General features: G+C 36.2%; 1 pseudogene; it reads left to right on the top strand.

Annotated features, from left to right (window-relative positions):
- The first annotated feature begins 2,099 nt into the window (after window positions 1-2,099).
- LOC105044704 (CDP-diacylglycerol--glycerol-3-phosphate 3-phosphatidyltransferase 1, chloroplastic/mitochondrial-like) lies at window positions 2,100-10,176 on the top strand (annotated as a pseudogene).
- The last annotated feature ends 1,264 nt before the right edge of the window (window positions 10,177-11,440 follow it).

Raw genomic sequence — 11,440 nt, 5'->3', positions numbered from 1 at the left:
GATGCGAATTTTTTTTTATCCTTGAGATACAGTGAGGCAGGTTGCTGCATTTTTTTTACCATAAAAATTGAATGAGACATTCAATGAATTCCCATGCACTGGGATTCAAATCAACCATTTTAGTTTCGAGGAATCCTTTTATATATATATATATATATATATATATATATATATATATATATATATATATATATATATATATATATGTTTGCTTTTGTGCAAAATTTTGCCTTCATCATACAGACACAGTATTAAAGTTTCCACTCATCATTAAAATTTTTATTTAATATGTAATACATATTAATTGTATCAGTATTAGTATACCAGGGAATTGCTAATGTTCATTATTTAATGCACAACAAAAATTTAACTATTAAAATATTTTATTTATCAAAATTTGATATATTTGTCATATTGTATTTTAAAAATAAGAAAAAAAAATCTATATCTTCATATATTGTGTAGAGCCTGGATTAATGCTGTTATTAATGATGGAACTTTCCAACCAAGTCCAGTTTATGCAAAATTTTTCATTCACCATGCACATACCATAATAATAACATCAATATTAACAATAAAATTTTTTGTTATATCATATTTAAAATTCATTAGAAAATATACGCAATAGAAATTTGACTATTGAAGTTTTTTATTATTTAATATATTATATTTCTATGTTGTTTCTTTAAAAAAATTTGGAAAAGAGAAAAAATATATTCTGCATATCATACAAGTTATGTGTTTGTATAATTTGAAAATGATGTCATAATATGAAAAAATCTCTAGAATAAATTGAAGTAGTATTGGCAAGAGTGACTTTCTTAAATGAGATACCTTACATATTTAGTACATAAATATGGAGTGGAAAAGGAGATTTTAGATAAGTATACAAAAGCAAGAGTCAAGATGTTTATATATATATATATATATATATATCATTGCACATGAAAGTAATGCCCAGGATCAAAGGGAGACTTTAAAAGATAGCAAAATAACCATTGCTTGGAGGAGATCATAGCCAATTAGCTAAAAAATTATAAATTATACCAATTATAGTAGAATAAATAAAGGGGTGCAAAAAAACATGCAAAAGTGCATGGTAAAGAATAAACAATTAAATTTTTAAAAATATTATATCAGAAAAATATTTTTTAGAATCATCTAAATGGTTGAAATAGTTGTATTCTGAATAATATTGACCATACATTTATCATTTTACAATTTCTGTGTCTTCATCACCATTGCATCAAGTAAATGTATCACCATTGCACTATCGAATCATTGAAATGGTGGTGTTCTTGATATTACGATCATTGTATTTTGAGGCAACAAATGTAGCATGAGTCAATTAAATAAGATGATATGTCTATTTCATCATCATTGTACCAATCAAATCATATAATTTCGTATGTTTCATATCAACCAATACCATTGTTGTCTAACAAATAATGAAAAAAGTTGAACCAATCATAGGAGGAATCACCTGGCAAAATCCATCATTAGGGGTGCATACCTTATCATGATGAAAGTATGTTACAAAATCCTATTTTCTTAACTAAATTTCATCTTTATCAAACACCATTGCAAGGTCCATCACCTATAAATCATGTATTAATAACAAAATCTTTATCCCACATCATCCATAGGCAATGCTAAAATAACAAATGAATTTGAGGGAAACATAAATAGCTAATCATGATAAAAATTATTTGCATCGTATATGTCATCAACCATGGTTGCTCATTTTTGTAGTTTCAATCGGCCAAATGTGCATCTTAACACGTGGCGGTAAAATTCCGCCTCCTTGATTGGTGGTACCCTAAGCGCCACTGCATGGACTCACGGTGTTCTTGTCTTGAAGCGGATCATCACACTGGTTCATCTTGTAAGATAAGATTGTATCTAGGGCCCGATGGAAAGATTCGCCTTCCTTAGCGCGGATCCGCCGTCGGATCACCCAACACAATTCTGAAGACATTCAAAATGCCATCATTCATCCGCTTGCGACCGGTGGGTGATCCAACGGTGGATTCGGGCTAAGGAATGTGAATCCTTCTTTCGCGCGAAAAATACAACTTCGTCCGCGTCTCGCCTCATCTCCTCCTCCCGGCTCCAGAACAGAACCTCCACCCCTCGCTCGCTCTCCCGCCAGCGTAGGATGAAAAGAAAGCCCAAGCAAGGCAAAGGATCGCCATTCTAACCCCCCTCAAATCCCCAAACATCGCCACCAGCCTCGAACAAAATCCAAATCTCACCCCCTCCTTAACCAAATCCATGCCTCCATCGCTCCCCGCGAGCCTCCTTAAAGCCGTCGCCCTCTTCCCCTCCTCTCGCCATCACCCTGCTTCCTTTATTCATGGAAAGTGGCAGCAGAAGAGGCCCTCGCCCCCGGTCATTTCTTTAGGTGAGTGGGGAAAGATAGCTTTTCACTGCAATTGGTCATTGTATTCCAGAGTGAAAAAGAAATCTAGTCCTGGGGTTTGAAGATATTAACTCAGCTAAAATTACGCACAACCATTTTATTTAACAAGTTTTTGCATCTCAACCTCTGTATGGATAATGTGGTAGGTGGCTGCTTTTCCAGCCTCCGAATTCATCAAAAAAAAAACCTCTGTATAGATAATGTGACAAGCACAGTACAAACATTCATGGTAGTGCCATTGCCATGACATGTAGGATTTACATTAGAAGAGTTCATATGAGCAGGAGATTAGAAATTTGGGCTTGGATGAGACAGGAAAGAAATTTGGCTTACGAGAGTTTCTGTTTGCTTCTTTAAAGAAGAAGAGATGTACAAGTATAACTAAGATCCCAGATATGCCTAGATGCAAGACTGAAATCTGGTTTCAAACCTGACTGTGAGTATAGTTGAATTTGAATCCTCCAATCCTTATCACCATGTAGTTTTTTTTTCCATCCTTTTCCGGTTTGGATGGTTGTACAGTTCTATGGCATTTAAAGTCTGCACATATAAAATCTGGTTGAAACTTGACATGTGAGCCTCAAAGGTTACGCTTATTGGTTGTAGTCCATTTATGGGAGGGTGAAAGTGATGCTCCCATGTAAAATCTGATCGGAACCTGACATGTCGATTTCTAGGAGTATACCTTTATTATTATTCATGGACCAGATATGAGATATACTGTTATAGCCCAAACTCGTTTCAGCCCACAAAGCCCATTAAACAAAAAAAAAAAAAAAAGAAAACAGAGCAGGAAGACTCCCGATCGGAGTCTTCCTCTTCTCCGATCAAGAATCGGAGTCCTAGGGCCATTGAAAGACCCTAGGACGAGCTCTATAAGAACCCTTCCCCTCTCCTCTATGGGTAGACCCTTCCGTCGCCGTCGATTGCCGGAGATTTTTCTCCGATTTTCCCGTTTGAAGCCGTGACTCCTCGACCCGTGTTCGCCGCGATTTCTCGCCGGTGGTGGTCACCGGAGGTTGTGGTAAGGTCTCCCTCCTCTCTCTCTCTTCTCTCCCTTCTTTCCCGTGCCTGTGTGCACGATGGCCGCGACGGATGTCGCCGGATTTAGTTGGAGAAAGAAACCCCCCTGTAAGCCGCCTCTTTCCTCTGATTTTCCGGCGCCGACGGTCACGCCGACCGCCGGCCCTGGTCTCTCCGAACCCGGGAGAGTCGGCCGTTGCCGTCGGCCACCTCCGGTCATAAGATGGTCGTGATCGGCCGATCAAGGCACGGGGACCTCTAGGTCCCCTGTTTCGGCCCAATGAAAGCCCGGGAAGAAAAGAAGAAGAAGAAGAAGGAAAAGAAAAAGAAAAAGAAAAGAAAAGAAAAAGAAAAGAAAAAAAAAGAAAAGAAAAAGAAGAAAAAGAAAAGAAAAAAAAGAAAAGGAAAAAGAAAAAAAAAAAGAAAGAAAAAAAAATAAAATAATAATATAATAATAATAATAAATAGGATTTTCTCTTCTCTCTCTTCCATGAAGAAAAAGAAAAAAAAAAAAAGAGAGAAAGAAAGAAAAGAAGAAAGAGAAAAATAAAATTAATTAATAAATAATGAGATAAATAATAAAATATGAGAAAGAGAGTTTCTCTCTCTTCCCTCTCTCTCTTCAGCTTGAATTAGTATTTTTCTCTCTCTAGAATTAGATTTTCTCTCTCTACTTTTTCTCTCTAGAATTCTCTCTCTAGATTATCTCTCCTAAGATTTCTAGAATTTTGAGAAGAATGATGATGAATTTAAATGATCCTCGTGATGGATTTTTGATCTGTGATCGTCGGACGGTACACCGACATCCACTTTGATCAGATCAAGTATTTTTAGATTTTATTTCTCATGATCTTATTTAATTATCCACATGATAATTTTAACATGATTTGATATGATCAATCAGAATTTGTTGAATCATATTGTCTGAAGAATTCAAGATGGATTTTCTCTCTCTAGAATTTTCTCTCTCTAGAATTTTCTCTCTCTAAAATATTCTCTCTCTTGATTGATTCTCTCTCTAAAAAAGGTTAGTGAATGAAGAAATTTCTTTTAATAAGTCTGATCTGATTCTAATGAAGAACCTTGATCCATGATTGTCAGACAACGTACTGGCACCCACTCTAATCAGACCATGAATCTTTAGATTTGATCATCCATGATTCCGATCTAGCCATAACTTGATTTGATCACATTGATTTCACCAATCGAGATATTGGACCCATCGTAATGTTGGATTGTGTCACCTGATCAATTCGAATTGTACCTCATGAATTCTCTCTCCTCTGATTTTCTCTCTCCACTTGATTTTATGAAATCGATGAAGAAACCTTGGTCCTATCACTTCGAATCCGATTTGATCTGATAGTCAAACTTTGGATCGTTTAGGTCCTAATTAGATTTTGATTAGATGAAATTAGATGATCGGACCCAATCTAAACCGTTGAAATATAGAATTCGTATTCTTTTTAATTATTCAAATTGATTCTGTATAGGATTGTGGATGTTTGATCATGGGATATCGCGATATGATCTACGAACAGAATTTTTGGAAGAAAATTTATAGAATTTTATGGATTTATTGGAATGCGTTCGAGGTAAGTAATGTTTCACCTTTTCTAGATTCATCGGCAAATTATAGTGTATTCTTCTGATATGATTTGTGAAACGATGCATGAATTGGATGAATGGTATTTTTGTTATGAAAATATCTTATTTGAAATGTTATGATGAAGCATGATTGAATATATTGATTTCATGATGCATTATATTGATTGATTTCGATACTACATGATTATATGTTTTATTATCGAAATTAGAATATGAAACATGATTTATGAAGAATTATGATATAAGAAACAATAAGAATTGACAACCTGACTATGTTGAGGACCCCGCCAACGGGGGCATATACGTTGGCAATTGACTGTCCTGAGGATTTTATGTCGCCAGTAAGACCAGCGACATGTCGCCAGATAGACCAGCGACAAAACCGCCAGTTAGACCAGCGGTTCCAAAGGACTTGGCTGCCAGATGATTCGCAGCCCACCGCAAGCAGATACGCGGTATTATGACCCTGCCACAGGGATAATGTGGTCATAGCTCATGGTTGACGAAAAGAAATTGAAGAACAAAAGAAATTGAAATTCCGAAAGAAACTTGAAATTTCGAAAAAGAAATGAATTTGACATGAATTATATTGCATAATTGAAATTGATTTCGAATTGATGAACTCTATATGCTTATTTTCTATAAATGATTATTTACTTATATGCCTGATGAAATCTGTTGAGAAGTGATCGTTGCTTACTGGGCTGTCTAGCTCATTACCTCTTATTTTACTGTTTTTACAGATGTTGAGGAATTAAGATGATACAAGATATGAATAGAAGAGTGATCAGAAGCAGAATCTTCGTACTTTTATTTTAGGTTGGAAGGCTTATTGAATTTGATGCAAAGCCTTTGAATTATTGTTGAATTTATTAAGATATTAAAGAAAAAATTTAGATCGTTATATTTTGGATTTAAATTATTGACTAATTTTTCCGCTGTTGTTTTAGGATAGTATGATAAGATGTCTTGCATGCTTATGGGAAGAGTTTTCTATGAGTATGCGGCGGTTGCCATGACCATCGATTCACAATCTCGGATCGGGGGCGTGACATATACATTCCAGAATATCTAGTTCTGTTTTTTCTAAGTATCAGTTGCATATATGCATGTCCCGTTCTTTCTACTGCAATGATGCATGGGAGATTTTCTTTCCAATGCATGCAGATATTGCATTTGAAGAGACTAACGTCTTCATTATCTCTCACTAGCCTTGTACATGAATGGTTGGTGGACAACAACTGTGACAACAAGCATATTTATTGCTGCAGCTGTCATAGACTGGCTAGATGGTTATATTGTTCAAAAGGTTTGTTTCCTGTATCACTTGAAGGATCTCACATGTTGTTAGCCCAGTTTATCTGCCTTATGCTTGGGCTTCTATAACAATTTTTCTGTTCATCAGATGCGGCTAGGATCGGCTTTTGGTGCATTTTTTGTTCCCGTAGCTGATAAGGTTCTACCTTTTCTTCTGTGCCTTCTTTTGCTCATACTGTCATAATTGAATCTTTGATGGTTTGCATTTCACAGGTCAATTAGGCAGATGACATTATATTTCTTTTAAAAAAAAAAAAAAATTTCAGTGACAGTTTAGGAGTCCTATTGTTTTTTATTCTTGTTCGTTGAGTGCAGCTTATGGTTGCTACCACACTACTATTATTATGTACCAGACTTTTGGAAGTTGCAGCATTTGAGCAGTACCTTGGCTTCTGACGGTACCTTCAATTGCCATTATCGGTAGAGAGGTGATTGCCACTTTATAACTTCATTCTTGTACTTATGAACTGTTAGTTTCCTCTTTTCCAAATTCCAGGTTCATTGGTAACTTAATTTCTTCACCTTGGTGTTGCGCTATCTGTAAATCATCTATGCTATTCTGCCAAATTCATCATACTGTTTTTCATAGTGGGACTGATATGGTTATGTGATATTCAAATGGCACAATACTTTTATTTAAGATGGGGTTGATATGGATTTCTGGTTTTAAAATGCTTGCTGTTAATGATTTTTTGTATGTTTTCCTGCCAAATTGTAGCCGACATATGGAATCTGATGGCTTAAGAACATTCATTGAAAGAAGTGTAATTATACAGTGGTGAATATTAAGCAGTAAGTTTTGAATGCAAGTTCTATTCAACCAACACATGTCATAACGAATATAGGATCTAAAAGTTCCATAAAAGAGTGTGTTAGGTTTCTGCTAAATTGTTTATCTTATCATTCACACCAAAAAGAAAATCTATAATAAGATGTTCATAGGCCTGCGCTCATATAAGTTTATTGGTATCATCCCACTCGACACCCTACCCCCATATGCATGCAAAATTTTGGCATTGTAGTACAAGTTTTGTTGGGGAAATAAACTCTTTTAGCAAAATACTGCATTTTGAAAATGGATCTTTCTACACATAATGTAGCTCTGCTAAGGCAAATGTTTTCTTACTGGATTGAGCACAGATGAGCTACATGTAACAAGAACTACTTTTTGATCCCGTGACAATCATCACCAAAAAGAGAAATAACAGCAACAAATCATGAATTCTATCAATATATACTCGAGGATCAGAATGAAGCTACATATCCTTGTTTCAGTTTAACGAAATTTTTGCTTCAAAAAGCAATAATGTTGTTGTTAGAGTTCCCACTAAGACAGGCAGCTTGCTCTTTGAAAACTAAAATATTTTATTGAGTACCTGACATTACTCCAACTTATGCTTATACCATTTTGTACACACATGCAATGAATATTTCTCCCAAATATGCACCATATTTAAATCTGTGGTATTGTGCCTCCTGCCTATTGCATATCAGTGGATGATATGCAGAGTCTCCTCTTTTTGGCTCTAGATGATTTCAACTACTGCCTGAGCACGGAAAAAAAAACTTTGGTGGCAGCTTTAACCATTCTTCACCTTTTAAAATTCCAGAGCTTTAGTATATTTCTAGTTTTAATTTACATCTGTGCGACAACATGCATATTTTCTCCACTTGCGGAGTCTTACTGTCGTCACATTCTTCCATTTGTGTAGGACTATAGTTTATCTAGGATTTCATTGAGATGACTTGACCACATTGAACCAATACCTTCACAACTCTCCTGGTCAATAAATTATATCATTTGGGCTTGTGGTCTTATCTCCTATCTTCCTGCCCAAATCCCTATATCGCCGAAGCTTACAATAGTTAGTCACACTTAATTATTCTTGATAATTTCATAAAGAAGTAAACAGATTACCTCCCTTACCTCCCCTTGTTCATGCATTTACGTGTGGTCATAGCTTCTACCTTCATTATACAGCCCGTGAGTAGCAACTGAATTTCTTCACTCCCTTCTCAGCCTCAATGGCCTTTGGTCAGTTTCCCAAGCTCTGTGCTGATTACTGAACCCTTTTATGGACTGAGATAAATGTATAGAAATCACATGCATGTGCATACATGGAGACCGAGATGGTAAACGATGTTTAATCTCTTGGACATCTTGTGTGTTGCTGAACATCTAACTAGTGGTAAGTTATTGCTGATGTCATCAAATGTTTGATGGTTAAAAGAAGTTTATCACTTTATCTCTTATCTTGATTATAATAAAGTTAACATATATAAAAATCTAGGGATGACCTGTTTTATTCTCTTTTCAGATTATAGAAATTGGATTAGTACCATGCCTAGGATTGCAAGGAGCTCGTTAACTATATTTAGGTCATAGCTAAACTGGAGATGACTAGTCAGAGAGGAAGTTCAGGCTGATATTTGGAAGAGTCATAAGATATTTTCCTCTTTTTTGGAATATAAAACTAGAAGTTGGATTTTTTTGGTAGGGTTAACATTTTATATTAAAGACTAATGCCAAACCAAATCATCAGAGCTTTAACTTGCACAATGGTTTTCTATGAAAAAAACGAAGCAATGCTAGCTGGATTGTTATGTGCTTATGATGTTGAGAAAAAGAATTTTGTTATCTTCAGATTAGCAGAAGTATTATTTTGCACTAACTCAAGCATTTATCATCCTTTTCTGTAGATAACAATGTCAGCTGTTAGAAAGTGGGCTGCATCTCAGAATAGTAGAGTTCTCAAGGTTGTTCTTCTCTCGCTTCAACTGCCTCTCCATTTTAACTCATCATTATGTCATATGTGAACTTTTGGTATTGACCTCTTTTGCCTAATGGCAGGCTGTAGCAGTAAACAATCTTTGGAAATGGAAAATGGCAACAAAAATGACTGCACTTGCCATTCTCCTTGCATTCAGAGACTCCCGGTTGCCACCCTATTCCTAGAAAACATCACCTATATTTTAAGATCTTTTCCTTGTCTAATTAATATTTGTCTTGGAATACTTCACCAGACATAATTTCAGTAACTGTACAGTCTGACAGGGCCGGTGTTCTGGTTGCTTCTGGTGTAGTTTTGCTTTACGTATCTGCTGGGCTTGCCATACGGTCATTAGACATGAGGAAGATATGGAGAGTTTTGCTTAAGTAGTTACACAATACTGCAAGATGGATACAAAACTTAAATGCTGTGAGACTACATTCGCAACCATCGGGGATGTCCTTTTGGCATCAACTTATCGGTCAGGGGGCTCCTAATTTAGCAGCTTTCTCCAGGCCAAATGGAGACCTTTTCTCATTAATTAAAGCGAGGAAACTGGTTGGTGGATGTGATATGATCATTCTACAATGTGGAGGCTGGAACTGAAACATATCATTCATTATATACTGCACGTCGCAGGTTCCAGTTGGCAATTTTCTCATCAGAATCTGGGGATGCTTCACCTTTTGCCACAAGGACAGCTGTTTTGTCTCATTGGGCAAAAACGTTGCTGGATTATATGATAGAATGGCTAGCATCATTTTGTGGTTGTGTTGGAAAATAAAAGATTTCGATAATGGGATGTTTCTTACATGAATCAAACAGGTCAGTGAGTAGGCACCAACGCAGCATTTTTCTCAGAAAGGTTTATACCATTATAATTGAAGTGTATTGTTCCATGTTGATATCTTTATCTGCTAATATTGTCAAGTATGGTTGTTCTTTTTTCTTATGCTTTTGTTTCTTCCCCCAAATACGCAAAGTGTAAGTACCGAGCATAATCTTAATACTAAATACATCCTACAGAACTGAGTACGGTAGGTATAATTCCTGCAATTTGGGATTGATTTTCTGGTCGGACTAAATATAGATCACTGTTTAATATAAAGTCTTGTGCGCCCGAGCTTGGTCATTTGTAAGATCTGGCACCTACAGGTTGGGCAAGGTATTTCCTGTGTCCAATAATAATCATGATTATGATGGCATCATGAAGGAGAGTAAGGTGAAAAGCCCTCCTACTTCTACATTTGATCTGAAAAAAAGCCAAAAGCCTCTGCAAAACTGCACTGAACAGCCACATAGGAAACACAAGGCGACAGTCTAGGATATGGAAGAACCAACCAACACTCACAGTCACGGGTTAACTTGTTTTATATGGCTAGCTTGGTACCACTTCTCCCCTGCCACAATTTTGATGAATGTGCAGTAAATATATTTGGCTAGGTTCACATGCTCCTCCTACGTCGTTCCTTAGTCCGTGAACAAAAGGGAAGAACCACGCCTTAAATGGCCACTTCTTGCTGTCATTCCAAACTCCTTTGTCCTATCCGTCCTCCTTGTCTCACAATTTCAGTTCACATGATCGCTTGGCTCAACTGATGTTATAATTCTGTGGTGACCACCATCAACTTAAAGATCTTATCTTAACGAGGATCTGAGGGTATATAATGAGTGAATATTTACATCACTCTCCGATTGTGGCCTTAGGCTTCGAGTGCAAGCCAGATCAACGCCTCATCCAACATTTCTCTCGTCATGATCCATTGCTCGTGTCAGCCATCCAGGCTATGAGGCAAAAGAGCGGCATTTAGCGTGGATGGTAAAGGGAAGAAAAGAATGAGAGTGATCGTCTTTATTTTTGTTGAGTGAGAATCATGTCAGATTATTTTGAATTGCTAGGGCTAATCAAACTACATCAGCTTTTTAGATCTTCCCTAGGGATGTCTAAGTGAACAAGCCATACAAGGATGCAAACGGATGCTCTGGAATCTAAAAGATAAATGGAGCCTTCATATGACCTCAAGGCCATCTCAAAATCCGGTAATGATGGTAAATTATCCTCGTTAGTGAAACAAGAGCACCGAAAAAAAAAAAAAAAACTCTAAAAAAAAAAAAAAAAAAAAAAAAAAAAAAAATAATAATCGTTAAAATATAAATCCATCATTTATTTTTTTTTTTTTATTATTATTTTGCATTGATATCAATAAGCTTCTCCTCGGTCGAATTACCTGAGACTGAACAAGAGCAACGTGCTTTGTCTGATTTTTTTTTTTTTTTTTTGTAAATCACATCAAAAATT

This window comes from Elaeis guineensis, chromosome 5 (genome assembly GCF_000442705.2).
Source record: "Elaeis guineensis isolate ETL-2024a chromosome 5, EG11, whole genome shotgun sequence".
Lineage (NCBI taxonomy): Eukaryota > Viridiplantae > Streptophyta > Magnoliopsida > Arecales > Arecaceae > Elaeis > Elaeis guineensis.
Note: the sequence above shows the minus strand (reverse complement) of the source record. Positions and strands in the feature narration are given on the sequence as shown.